General features: G+C 43.3%; 9 non-coding genes across 9 annotated transcripts; all 9 read left to right on the forward strand.

Moving 5' to 3' along the window:
- The first annotated feature begins 8,155 nt into the window (after nt 1-8,155).
- LOC125549715 lies at nt 8,156-8,251 on the forward strand. The gene has a single exon (XR_007301442.1). It is a non-coding gene; the product is annotated as a small nucleolar RNA Z43 (small nucleolar RNA).
- Nucleotides 8,252-8,314: 63 nt separating this feature from the next.
- LOC125549665 lies at nt 8,315-8,407 on the forward strand. The gene has a single exon (XR_007301433.1). It is a non-coding gene; the product is annotated as a small nucleolar RNA snR60/Z15/Z230/Z193/J17 (small nucleolar RNA).
- A 110-nt stretch (nt 8,408-8,517) lies between these two features.
- On the forward strand, nt 8,518-8,603 carry LOC125549768. The gene has a single exon (XR_007301489.1). It is a non-coding gene; the product is annotated as a small nucleolar RNA U31b (small nucleolar RNA).
- Nucleotides 8,604-8,660: 57 nt separating this feature from the next.
- LOC125549739 lies at nt 8,661-8,764 on the forward strand. The gene has a single exon (XR_007301462.1). It is a non-coding gene; the product is annotated as a small nucleolar RNA Z107/R87 (small nucleolar RNA).
- Nucleotides 8,765-8,998: 234 nt separating this feature from the next.
- LOC125549771 lies at nt 8,999-9,092 on the forward strand. Its single transcript, XR_007301492.1, has one exon. It is a non-coding gene; the product is annotated as a small nucleolar RNA snoR31 (small nucleolar RNA).
- A 45-nt stretch (nt 9,093-9,137) lies between these two features.
- LOC125549727 lies at nt 9,138-9,232 on the forward strand. The gene has a single exon (XR_007301453.1). It is a non-coding gene; the product is annotated as a small nucleolar RNA snoR31/Z110/Z27 (small nucleolar RNA).
- Nucleotides 9,233-9,316: 84 nt separating this feature from the next.
- LOC125549756 lies at nt 9,317-9,397 on the forward strand. Its single transcript, XR_007301478.1, has one exon. It is a non-coding gene; the product is annotated as a small nucleolar RNA snoR77Y (small nucleolar RNA).
- Nucleotides 9,398-9,454: 57 nt separating this feature from the next.
- Nucleotides 9,455-9,637, forward strand: LOC125549718. The gene has a single exon (XR_007301445.1). It is a non-coding gene; the product is annotated as a small nucleolar RNA Z112 (small nucleolar RNA).
- Nucleotides 9,638-9,785: 148 nt separating this feature from the next.
- On the forward strand, nt 9,786-9,906 carry LOC125549802. Its single transcript, XR_007301516.1, has one exon. It is a non-coding gene; the product is annotated as a small nucleolar RNA SNORD14 (small nucleolar RNA).
- Nucleotides 9,907-13,751: the final 3,845 nt, after the last annotated feature.

A 13,751-nucleotide genomic window follows, 5' to 3' on the forward strand; every position in this document is an offset into this window, starting at 1 on the left:
TCTTTGTTTTCATTTATTACCAACGATCATAGCAAGTTGGCCTCGGTATCTGCGGCATGAAATTTACCCTCAGTTGCATCTATGAGATTTGTGTTAATGAACCCAATATCACCGACTTGTCTTTTCTTCAATTCGACGATCTTCAATCTGCATAATATAGTGAGGATAATTATATATAAATACATGCAATGAAAGAGCTGAGCTATATAGAGAGACTTAATGACAGAAGTACTACTACTTACAGACAGTAGCAGGTGACCGTTGCTTTATCGAGGGCCAATTGATTGAAAAACTGAAAGAACTCCTCAAGTGGAAGAGGCAATAGTTCAATTCCAACGAGGTCATGCTTCTTTTTAACTCTCACATACAAAGTATTCCTCCCCCAGACTCTCTGCAGATTTTCATGTATCAATCATGCAATCTTCGCATCATCGTTGTTAGAGATCTTTCATCTTTGACGAGAGGCTTCCCGTACTCGTATCTGTCTATCTGCACCTCCAAGAAATCATAATATACATCGTCGGGCAGGTAATCTCCAAGATTGCTATAACCGGGCACCATCCTCGGATCATTAGCGACGATGTCGCTAGGCACCTTGAGCGGGGGGCACGATTGTTTCGCTTGTTCGCCGAGCAGGGCAATTTGTTTCCCAGCTCGTCGTTCTTTCATCCTTTGATCACTGACAGTACTTCCCGACTGCTCCGCTTCGGCAAATGTCTTTCCAACAATGCGCTCATAGTTGCCTTTCGGCGGAGACATGGATGGTATTGTCAGGGCAGCCTGAGTGCGCTTCGCTTTCACCGGATCTACCTTCTCCTCCGGAGGTGGATGTGTTTGTGCTTTCAACCCTTGAAACCAGTCCTTCACTTCGGTTCGCGCGATCTTCGCGTTCTCCTCCGGGGTCATCTCGTATGGTAACTTCTCTGGAGTCTCATATGGTAACTTCAGAGAAGGACCGAATCTGTATGTCCTCCCGCCTCTGGCTGTACTGCTAGACGCCGGCAGAGCAGACGGAGCGGCTGTCTTCTTACGAGGTGGAGGAGATGGACTATGACACATCAGAGCAGCCGGAGCGGCAGCGGGTCTATTCCGCCCTTCCTGATGAGGCGGAGAAGGAGGAGGCTGGCTGCTCGGGCGCGCCGGCGCAGGCGGAGAAGGAGGCGGAGTGCCGCCATGCGCCAGAGAAGGAGCCCGAGTGCCCTGATCGTCACTCGCCGGAGGAGGAGGCGGTGGAGGAGGCGGAGTGCCCTGACTCGCCGGAGGAGGAGGAGGAGGCGGAGGCGTCCAGTTTGGGAGGTTGATGAGCTCCTTCCGCCATAGGCATGGAGTCTTCAGAGCAGAACCCAGCCGAGTCTCCCCTTCACCGGTAGGGTGGTCAAGCTAGAGGTCCTCAAATCCCTCCGTTATTTCATCCACCATCACCCTAGCATATCCTTCTGGAATCGGCCGGCAGTGAAAAGTTGCGCCGGGTTCAGTAGGAAAAACAGAGCCAACAGCCGCCTTGACCTTCATATTAATCCATTGCGTCATAAGGTGGCAATTTTGAGACTCCGTGATAACATCCATGGGATAGCTGGCAGGAGCCGTCAAGACATGCTCCGGCTGAAGCAGCTCGGTGGAAGCCACGCTGCTTCTCCGCTGAGATGGCGGGGTAGCTTCGGGGGAAGCTTTGACAGTTCGTTTGCTGCGATTTGCTTCTCGTTCCTCTATCGCTTGTACCCTAGCATGCAGCGCCTGCAGTTGGGTCTGCTCCACTTTCTTCCTCCTCTCGTGGCATTTGTAACTGCCTGCGTCCGGAAACCCAGCCTTCCACGGAACGGAGCCTGGCGTGCCTCATGTCCGTCCAGGGTGCTCAAGATTCCCGAGGGCCATTGTGAGCTCGTCGTTCTCTCTGTCTGGAATGAACGTCCCTTGCCGCGCTGCATCAATATAGTGCTGAAGCCTCTTGACTGGTATTTCCATTTGCTCGTCTGTCCAAATGCATTTACCTGATACAGGGTCCAAGGTTCCGCCAGCCCCGAAGAACCAAGTCCAGCAACGGTCTGGCCAGTTCATTGTCTCTAGTTCGATCCCTTTATCAACCAGATCATTCTCAGCCTTGGCCCACTTCGGTCGGGCTACGAGGTAGCCACCTGGCCCCGTGCGATGGTGATGCTTCTTCTTTGCAGCATTTTGCTTGTTTATCGCCGACATCTTCTTACTCTTTTCCGATATCTTGTGGGCCACAAATGCGGGCCAGTCATCTCTGATCTTCTCATATTTGCCCTTGAATTCTAGTGTCTCTTTTTTATCGACAATCCTTTTCAGGTCTTTCTTCCACCTTCTGAATAGGTCTGCCATCCTCTTAAGAGAAAAAGACATGATTAATTGCTCTTTAACTGGCTTCTCCGGATCATCCTCTGGCGGTAGGGTGAAATTTAACTTCAGCTCAGTTCAAAGATCATTTTTCTGATAATCATTGACATAAGACACCTCTGGGTCTTGTTTAGCCGGCTTTAACCATTGCTGGATGCTGATCGGGATCTTGTCCCTAGCCAGAACCCCGCACTGAGCAACAAATGTGTTCTTTGTCCGGATGGGTTCAATCGGTTGGCCGTCGGGCGCGATTGCTATGATCTCAAACCTTTCATCCGAGCTCAACTTTTTCTTCGGGCCTCGTCTCTTTACCAAAGTTGTGCTCGATCCGGACGGCTAGAAAAAAGAACAAAGACGAGAGTTAATTAATATGTGTACATACCAAAACAATGAATGCATCAATTAGCTAGTCAGTACAGGCTTAACGAATATATATACCTGGCCGGACTCGGTTCGTTCACCGGAGCCGTCATCACGGTCTCCTTCTTGCACCGGCATTGGGTCACCGGAGCCGTCCTCACGGTCTCCTTCATGCACCGGCATTGGGTCACCGGAGCCATCATAATCATAGCCAGCTGCTTCTTCACCCTCTCCTTCCAGACCATCGGTGTCATTGAGAAACAACGAGTAGACGGCATCACTTCCTTGTGCGATTATGTCCCCCAACAACGCTTCTTGTGCTTCATCTCGGGAGGTGTCCATAGTTTCTACAAATATTTACAACATGGCAATTATTATTCAAACATGACAGATGGATATATCGACCCCCGCCCACGTGTTGTAATTATCGGGAGTTTATATCGACATGACATACGTACATGGGAAAATAATATTATCGGGGAGGGGGTATATCGACCCCCCCCCACGTGTTAAAGTTATCGGGGAGGGGGTATATCGACCCCCCCACGTGTTGAAGTTATCGGGAGGGGGTATATCGACCCCCCCCACGTGTTGAAGTTATCGGGGAGGGGGTATATCGAGCCCCCCACGTGTTGAAGTTATCGGGGAGGGGGCATATCGACCCCCCCACGTGTTGAAGTTATCGGGGAGGGGGTATATCGACCCCCCCTTGTGTTGAAGTTATCGGGAGGGGGTATATCGACCCCCCCATGTGTTGAAGTTATCGGGAGTTTATATCGACACGACATACGTACATGGGAAAATAATATTATCGGGGAGGGGGTATATCGACCCCCCCCACGTGTTAAAGTTATCGGGAGTTTATATCGACACGACACACGTACATGGGAAAAAATATTATCGGGGAGGGGGTATATCGACCCCCCCTCGTGTTGAAGTTATCGGGAGGGGTATATCAACGACGACAGAAATAAAAAGAGGAGAAGAAGAAAGGAATAGCTAGAGGAGAAGATCGAAGAAAAAAAGAGGAGAAGAAGAAAGGAATAGAGGAGAAGAAGAGAAAATAGAAATATTCTATTTTCTCTTCTTCTCCTCTATTCCTTTCTTATTCTATTTTCTCTTCTTCTCCTCTATTCCTTTCTTCTTCTCCTCTTCTTTTTCTTCTTTTTTCCTCTTCTTATTTATTTCTCCTCTTCTTCTCCTTTCTTCATCTTCTTATTTTCCTTTTTCCTCTCATTCTTTCTCTTCTTCTTCCTTTCCTAGCTAGATATATAAAACTTTTCTAAAAAACTAACTTTTGCATATATAAAACCTTTTCTTCCTTCTTCTTCCTTCTATTCCTTCTTCCTAAATATATAAAACTTTTTAAAAAATGAAACTAACCTAAAATGTACTAAAAGAGAACATATATAGAAAAAACTTTTCTAATTAAAAATCTAACTTTTGCATATATGTATTTTTAAAACATCATTAAAATTTAAAAAATACATACATACATACAAAAAACATGTAAAAAATACATAGATACATATATGAACATACATCAAAAAATACATATATCTAAAAAATACATATATATATATATGAAAATCTAAAAACATGTAAAAAATAGCATGTATAATTAAAAAAATTGCATGACGGCGGCGGGGGCGGTAGACGCGCGGTGCTCACAGAGGCGGCGACACGTCGGGGCAGGGGACGGCGGCACGGCGACGGCGACGGGGCAGGGGCGGCGCGCGTCGGGGCAGGGGACGGCGGCGCGCGGCGACGGTGTCGGGCGAGGGCGCGGGCGACGGCCGGCGAGGGCGCGGGCGATGGCGACGACGGGTGCGGGTGACGGCGACGCGGGGGCGGCGGGCGGCGTCGGGGCAGCCTGGCGGCGTCGATGTGCTCGGCGTCGTCGGGGGCAACTGCGAGGGAAATGTGAAAATTTCCTAAGTGCTGGCTTATATAGCAAAGGCATTGGTCCCGGTTTGTGACACAAACTGGGACCAATGCCCCCTTTAGTCCCGGTTGGTGCCACCAACCGGGACCAAAGGGCTTGTGCTGCCCGGCTCCAAAACTTTAGTCCCACCTCGCTAGCTGAGAGAGCTCGAGAGTGGTTTATAAGCGCTGCTGCGCCTTCCCTCTCGAGCTCCTCTCAAATGCAGGCTTTCGGGCCTAACCCTGCGCTGTGTGCCTGTGGGCCTACTGGGCCTCCTGCGGGCCTGAATCCTGGACCATGTTAAGGTTTCTAGTCGTATTCAGGCCGTGGGGGCCCAGTAGGTGGCACTTTTTTTTTCTTTGTTCCTTTATTTATTTTAGTTTGTTTCTACTTACAACAAAACAAAATACTTATTGTTGCTATTTTTTCCAGTTTTTTTGTTTACTGCATTATTTATTTTATTTTGTTTTTTGCTTTATTTTTAATTCTTTTTGCTTTTAGTTTTAGAAAAATTATAAACTTTCTGTTAGTGCCATGAGTTTTCAAATTTGAAAACACTTTTTTTGTTTTTTTCTTTGTTGCTTTATTTATTTTATTTTGTTTCTACTTACAACAAAATAATTATTGTTGCTATTTTTCCAGTTTTTTTGTTTTGTTTTCTGCATTATTTATTTTCTTTGGTTTTATGCTTTATTTTTTAATTCTTTTTGCTTTTAGGTCAGCAAAATTATAAACTTTCTGCTAGTGCCATTAGTTTTGAAATTTGAAAACACTTTTTTAGTTTTTTTGTTTTCTTTGTTGCTTTATTTATTTTGTTTTGTTTCTACTTACAACAAAATACTTATTGTTGCTATTTTTATTTTTTTCCAGTTTTTTTGTTTTGTTTTCTGTATTATTTATTTTGTTTTGTTTTTTCTTTATTTTTTTAATTCTTTTTGCTTTTAGGTCAGCAAAATTATAAACTTTCTATTAGTGCCATTAGTTTTAGAAAAATTATAAAATTTCTGTTAGTGCCATTAGTTTTAAAATTTGAATAGTTAAAATTTGAATTCTTTGAAATTTGTGTGAATCACAAGTTTGTGATTAACTTTACTAAAAATGAACATAGATGCACCTATAGAGTAAATTCGACCTAAATTCATAATCAATTTCTATGAATTTCAGAGAAATTCACTATGAATTTAGGTCAAATTCCCTGTATAGGGGCATCTATTTTCACTTTGAGAGGAGCTCAACAAGGCAGAGAGGGACGGGCTTATAAACTGGTGTGAGCGCCCTTCGGTTGGCGAGGTGGGACTAAACTCTGTGCGCAACGAGGACCAACCCTTTAGTCCCGGTTTGCGGCACAAACCGGGACTAATGGTCATGGGCCAGGGGCGAGCCGCATTGCTATTTTTTTTCCAGTTTTTTTCTTTTGTTTTCTGCATTATTTATTTTCTTTTGTTTTTTCCTTTATTTTTTAATTCTTTTTGCTTTTAGTTTTAGAAAAATTATAAAATTTCTGTTAGTGCCGTTAGTTTTCAAATTTGAAAACACTTTTTTTGTTTTCTTTGTTGCTTTATATATTTTATTTTGTTTCTACTTACAACAAAATACTTATTGTTGCTATTTTTAATTTTTTTCCGTTTTTTGTTTTGTTTTCTGCATAATTTATTTTATTTTGTTTTTTGCTTTATTTTTTCATTCTTTTTTGCTTTTAGGTCAGCAAAATTATAAACTTTCTGTTAGTGCCATTAGTTTTAGAAAAATTATAAACTTTCTGTTAGTGCCATTAGTTTTAGGTCAGCAAAATTATAAACCAGCTCCCCCCGTTGCAGCATCACCGTATTCAGGGGGCACATAGTTGTCATCGTACTATTCTTCTTCGCCGTCTTCCATCATAACCCCTATTTCTCCGTGCCTCGTCCAAACATTATAGTGTGGCATGAAACCCTTGTAAAGCAGGTGGGAGTGAAGGATTTTCCGGTTAGAGTAAGACATCGTATTCCCACATTTAGTGCATGGACAACACATAAAACCGTTCTGCTTGTTTGCCTCAGCCGCATCGAGAAACTCATGCACGCCCTTAATGTACTCGGAGTTGTGTCTGTCACCGTACATCCATTGCCAGTTCATCTGCGTGCATTATATATAATTAAGTGTCCAAATTAATAGAAGTTCATCATCACATTAAAACCAAAGTACATACATAGTTCTCATCTAACAACATATAGCTCTCCAGAGCATCTGATTAATTAAACCATACATTGAAACTATGTAAAACATTTCAATGCGAAAACAAATGCGATCATAATCGCAACCAAGGTTACAATTGATCCAACGGCATAATGATACCAAGCCTCGGAATGAATGACATATTTTCTAATCTTTCTAATCTTCAAGCGCATTGCATCCATCTTGATCTTGTGATCATCGACGACATCCGCAACATGCAACTCCAATATCTTCTCCTCCTCAATTTTTTTATTTTTTCCTTCAAGAAACTATTTTCTTCTTCAACTAAATTTAACCTCTCGACAATAGGGTCGGTTGGAATTTCCGGTTCATACACATCCTAGATAAATAAAATCTATGTCACGTTGGTCGGCATAATTTTCATAAACAATAAATGAACCAATAGTTATAAAGATAATATATATCCCACATCCGAATCATAGACAGGACGAGGGCCGACGGGGGCGGATACCAAAACCATCGCACTATATAAGATGCAATAATAAAAGTAAGAAAATAATACAAGTATGTATGTAAACATACAAGTAAGAATATTTTTCCTTTCAGAAAGAAGATAAGAATAAGAGGCTCACCACGGTGGTGCCGGCGATGAGCTCGGCGCGGGTGATCGACGGCGGTGAAGACGGGGATGGGGCATGACGGACCGCTAAACCTAGACAAATATTGAGGAGAATGGAGCTTGGAGGTCGAGCTTGGAGAGGAGAAAGCTTAAGTAGTGTGGCTCGGGCATTCCATCGAACTCCTTGTGTGCATAGGAGGTGATCTAGAGCACCACCAAGCCCTCTCCCCCTCGGCCAGAAAAAATAGAGCAGTGTGCTCTGCTCTTACGCGAGGGGGTATATATAGGCACCACCATTGGTCCCGCTTGGTGGCATGAACCGGGACTAAAGGGGAGCCTTTAGTCCCGGTTCATGCCACCAACCGGGACCAATGGTGGTGGGCCAGGAGCGAGGCCTATTGGTCCCGGTTCGTCACACCAACCGGGACCAAAGGTCCAGACGAACCGGGACCAATGGCCCACGTGGCCCGGCCGGCCCCTGGGCTCACGAACCGTGTCCAATGCCCCCATTGGTCCTGGTTCTGGACTGAACCGGGACTAATGGGCTGACCCGGCCTGGACCTTTGCCCCCCTTTCTACTAGTGAACACCTTGTGGAAGACATCAACAAGGTGGTTGAAACTTATTGTGTGTGTCGTTTTCTGTTTCTAAGCGATGAAGCAAACAATTTGTGTGTTCTTTTTATTGTTATTTCTGTAACCTCATGTATTAATTTGTTGTAGATGATGGTGAAGATTTATATTTGGTCTTGTTCATCATAACTGTCATTTATCTGCCTTGCCCACCATCCTGCTATATCACCACCCATATTCTGAGCCCAAGTGCATTGTTCAAAATGGTCTTTCGCTCCTAGCTGACGAGCTTGAAGATCTGTAACTTCTACGAGGTAGGCTGATGAGCACAAGTGCATAGTTCAAACGACCAAATAGTGATTACTTGAACAGAATAGTTTTTCGCTCTTAGCTGATGACCTTTAGCTTTCCTGTTTAGTTTCAGCTAGACTGCATACATACCCTACTCAGTTAATCTATTTCGGTTGGAAAAATTACCACTTTGATGTTTGCAATGATTCTCCAAACTAGTTTGAGGATATGATTTGAAACTTGTTGCCCCAGTCTTAGGGTCCTCTTAGGTGGATCTGTGTTGATTGACATATTTTTGAATCTGACTCGACAGATGCAATTTTGAACAGTTGATTTGATTTCTTTTCTACTTACATTCCTTGGGTGATGGCTGTGACGATTTCCAAATATTCAAGCTCAACAAACCAAATCACAGGTTTGCTCCTAGGAGTTGATTTGTATGCCGATTATCCCGCTGAACCGAGCCATCTGATACCTTATATTTTTAATCTCCGGTTCATTGTTCTCACTCGACTCTTTTTGTGTTTGTTAGCTTGTTTGCTGTGGAGAACATAGTTGGGATGAGGATAATAAGTCTTTTGAAAGCATTGATGACATCGCTGGCAGAATTGAACCAATTAAAACACGGCCACAACTCAGCAGCTGTATATATCTTCAATCCTTTTTGGATATTGTTCTTGCCTTTCAATGTGGATGATCTGTTTGGATCATGAGGAGTTATTGATGCATAATCCAACACTTGATCCGAGGGGTAGCATGAGCAGCATGGGTGATGTCAACTTTGCAACTGAATCCTTTAGAGATCAGTTTTTTCAATAGTTTTATTTCTTCTTTATTTCTTCAGTATCATGGGATGAAACCTTGAAACAATCTGAGGACACCTTTTGACAGAGTGCTTATTTTCCTATGAATCAGAAGGCAGTTATATTCTGATGCTAGGCATTTTTTCTTCTGACATTCTTTTAGTTTTCTGGTTGCTAGGCAATCTTTTCCTTTACATTAGAGACCTGTAATGCAATTGAAGCACATAATGATTAGCTTTATGTTGGAATTACCGTCAGATACCCAATGACAATATTTTTGCGGCTTTCTGAGGCTTACTACCAATATCTTCAGCTCCTCTATAAGTTTATATTGTTTATTTTATTCATCTTAGATTATCCAAGTGAGGATTCTTAGACCATATGAAGTGTCGTATGACAATGTAAACAATAACCGCTTCTCTCCACTGCAAGTGTCCACCTTCGGCCATAACCTTTGTGGTTTGGTTTGGGCTAAAATCTCCTTTTGCACCTGGTTTTGTTCAGCTGTGTGCATGACTTTAACCGGTTCTCTGAGCGGTTATTTTATCTTGTTTGCTTTGTGTGTTGATAGGAACCTGACATAGTATTTTGGTCGGTTTACAGAGCTGGTTATTGTGATTACATCTTTGTTAACCAGTAGCTGACTAGTTGTAGTCGATATGATTTGATCAATTGGGGGATGTGTTATGATGATGATGATAAATTTAAGGCTTGTTTCTCAAAACATTTGCAGATGCCTCTTAAGAGCTTTCACCCAGCCAGGCTTGAGAGGTAATGCTACTAATTCTTTCCTTGAATGTTTGAGCCTTATTAATATCCCCATACTTTGTTGTCTTCACTATGGTGATGACTCGTTTGCTATAATCATGATTGTTTGTTATTCTGCAATTGAACTTTGGATATTTGTTCAACTAATCTGTATTAGCTTTGCTTGCTATGTATATACTGTTTTAGCACCATACTAATCCACGTATGTTCTCAACTGCAGGTGTTCCCAACTTGATATATATGGAGCTAGTGTTGTTGGGTTTTCTTCTGTTTGCTAAATGGTGTTGGCTTTGGAATGATCATTTTCTCCTGTAGCATTTTCTTCTGTCGGCTAAAAGGTGTTGGCTTTGTAATGATCATTTTCTCCTGTAGCTCCACTTTAGAGTGAATTATGTTGCTTTTCTATAGGGTTTGGTTCTGCGATCATGTGGCCCAGTGGTGGTCTACACAGTCACAATCTTCCGATTACAGTCATCTTTCTTGTCGATGAAATATGTCACAAACATTTGTGCTTTGCAAGATTTCGTGGTTACTATGCGGTGGATGTGTCGTAATATTCTAGAAGGATGCGAGTTTTATTCATTGTTGTACTTCGGAGCCATGTACTTGAACTGTTGATATTTTTGCTTGTCAACAATGAATATCTTGGTATTGTACATCTAAATGCTACTCTTTTCAGCCTTCATTAAATTCATATTGCACTTGTAGATGTAGGCTGTTTTCTCAGGTTCTATGAAATGTTAGCCCGTTTTTTTACTTAATAAGGTTTTAGCAACTTGTGGATCTTTTGCCGAGCACAACATGTAAACGACATGCGGTGCTTCTTTAGAGCACATTATTTTTATTATATCTTGCTGCACACCATGCTAAAGAAAACCCTATCCTTTCAATATGCTACTTCTTTCTTTCCTATAGGCATGCAAACAACAACCCTACCTATTTCGAAAAGTTTTTTTAGATCTTCAATTTGATGAGTTTAAAGGCTTTATTGTTGTTGTTTATTCAATTTGATGAGTTGCTTCTCTCAATTGTCCGCACAAATTTTGTTCATCTTCGTCCATCTCGGCGAGTTCTACGACGATGGGCTATCCTACACTAGTAGAAAAAAGGCCATTTGTCCCAGTTCATAAGGCCCATTTGTCCCGGTTCGGGAACCAGGACTAAAGTGTCGTTACTAATGCCCTAGGCCTTTAGTCCCGGTTCTTATACGAACCGGGACATATGGGCCTCCACGTGGCCGCTCCGGCGAGCCCAGGCAGGAGGCCCTTCAGTCCCGGTTGGTGGCACCAACCAGGACCAATAGGCATCCAGGCTAGGGTTTTTGTTTTTTTCTGAAAGGGGGGGTGGATTTGAGGGTTTTGTATGGTTAATTAAGGTGTTTCATATATTGTGTTAGGTATCTAATTAATTAATAGAGAGAAGTGTCCTCTCTTACCTACATGCTTGGTCGGTGCTACGTACTATACGTATAGAGAGGCCCTCGACAGCTAGCTAGTAAGAAAATGAAGGAAACCATTAAGTACATAAATTGGTCATGCATACCGGAGAAGTGATCGACCTCTCCTTCTCTGAGTGATTGGTCAAACAACAAGTTTTCATATTATCTATCCGACGCTACTGGCTACATACATATACAATATGTAAGATCTCTTACAATCCCCTAGCATTTGAACTCAACTTCCACATGGTATTCTCCGGCATTATTGATGACGTGGTCAAGAAAGAATCCCGCCAATTCCTCTTGAATTGCTTTCATGCGATCTTGTGGTAGGAGTTCATACCGCATCTACCACGTCTAATTTGAAGAAGGGGGTTAATACATATATATGAATGAAACCCAACAGAAATAATGGTGTAATAAAATGAAATTGTGAATACTATTGCTTACGCACTTCATATTGTCTTTTAGAGTAGCCCCGCTTATTTTTCAAAGTCGCGTTGTAGATGTACTCGCACACGTAGTATCCATAGTAATCATTCCCTTGTTCCTGCCACAAGCACTTTACGAGAAATAGATGTCAATCAAACTGGTAATGAAGCATTATAAATGGCATTGATGAATGTAGCTAGAATCAATGGGAGATGTGCGCAACTAGCTAGCTAGTAGTACTTACTTTCGGATATGTATATCGCAGCTCCTTCGGCAGTCCCGGAGCTTCTGCGGTGAACTTTTTCCAAACCCTGCAAGACAAAGAAAATGACAAAGAAAATAATTATTACTTGAGATATCAGGAAATGAACAAAAAGTTGCCGATATGGTGCGATAATGATTGATTGAACTTACTTGTTGAGAATTTTCGTCATGTTTGCATAGGTCTCGGGATCTTTTCGTCTCGAGTCTAAGACGGTTACTAGTCCCCGCTCAAGCTTAATCTCCAGGAGAATATAGTGGAAGCTGCGCACGCATGCATAACTCATCAATTACATTACTATAACCTCGCTCGAGTAATAAGGGAAACCGAATATGCACACGACAGTAACACTCACTTGAAGTTGTAAGGAAAGACTATTAGATCTTTGTTTTGATTTATTAACAATGATTTGAGCAAGTTGTCCTCAGCATCTTCGGCCCTCTTTTTAACCTGAAATTCATCTATGAGATTTGTGTTAATGAACCCAATATCATACATTTCTGCTTTTCTGCACTCGACGATCTTCAATCTGCATAATATAGTGAGGATAATTATAAATACATGCAATGAAAGAGCTGAGCTATATATAGAGACTTAATGATAGATGTAGTACTTACAGACAATAGCAAGTGACCGTTAATTTATCGAGGGCCTTTTGATTGAAGAATAGGAAGAACTCCTCAAATGGAACAGTCAACAGATCAATTCCAACAAGGTCATGCTCCTCCTTAACTCTCAGATACAAAGTATCCATCCCCCAGACTCTGTGCAGGTTTTCTTGTACCAATTATGGAATCTTCGCATCATCGTTGTTAGAGATTTTTCATCTTTGACGCGAGGCTTCCCGTACTCGTATCTGGGTTCGTCCACCTCCAAGAAATCATAATGTACATCATCGGGCAGGTAATCTCCAAGATTGCTATAACCGGGCACCATCCCCGGAGCATTAGCGACGATGTCGCTAGACACATTGAGCGGGGGCACGATTGGTTCGCTTGTTCGCCGAGCTGGGCAATTTTTTCCCAGCTGCTCGTCGTTCTTTTAACCTTTGATCACTGACAGTACTTCCCGACCGCTCCGCTTCGAGATATGTCTTTTCAGTAACGCGCTCATAGTTGGTTTTCGGCGGAGATTTTGGTGGTTTCCTCAGGGCATCGATAGTGCGCTTTGCTTTCACTGTATCTACCTTCTCCTCCGGAGGTGGATGTCTCTCTGCTTTCGCCCCTTCAAAGAAGTCCTTCACTTCTTTTTCCACGATCTTCTTGTTTTCTTCCACGGTCCTCTCGTACGGTAACTTCTCTAGAGGCTTGAGAGGTGGACCGTATCTGTATTGCCTCCTGCCTCTGGCTGTACTGCTAGACGTCGGAGCAGACGGAGCGAAGGAGAAGGAGGAGAAGGACTACGAGGCGGAGGAGAAGGACTACGACGCGCCGGAGCAGCCGGGACGGCGGTGGGTCTCTTCCGCCCTTGCTAGTGAGGCGGAGAAGGAGGAGGCTGGTGGTTGCTCGGGCACGCCGGCGTAGGCGGAGAAGGAGGCGGAGTGCCGCCACGCGCCGGAGAAGGAGGCTGAGTGCCCTGATCGTCACTCGCCGGAGGAGGAGGTGGTGGAGCAGGCGGAGTGCCTGACTCGCCGGAGGAGGAGGAGGAGGCGGAGGCATCCAGTTCGGAAGGTTGATGAGCTCCTTCCTCCATAGGCATGGAGTCTTCAGACAAGAACCTAGCCGAGTCTCCCCTTCACCCATAGGGTGGCAAG

The sequence above is a fragment of the Triticum urartu genome, chromosome 3 (genome assembly GCF_003073215.2).
Source record: "Triticum urartu cultivar G1812 chromosome 3, Tu2.1, whole genome shotgun sequence".
Taxonomy (NCBI): domain Eukaryota; kingdom Viridiplantae; phylum Streptophyta; class Magnoliopsida; order Poales; family Poaceae; genus Triticum; species Triticum urartu.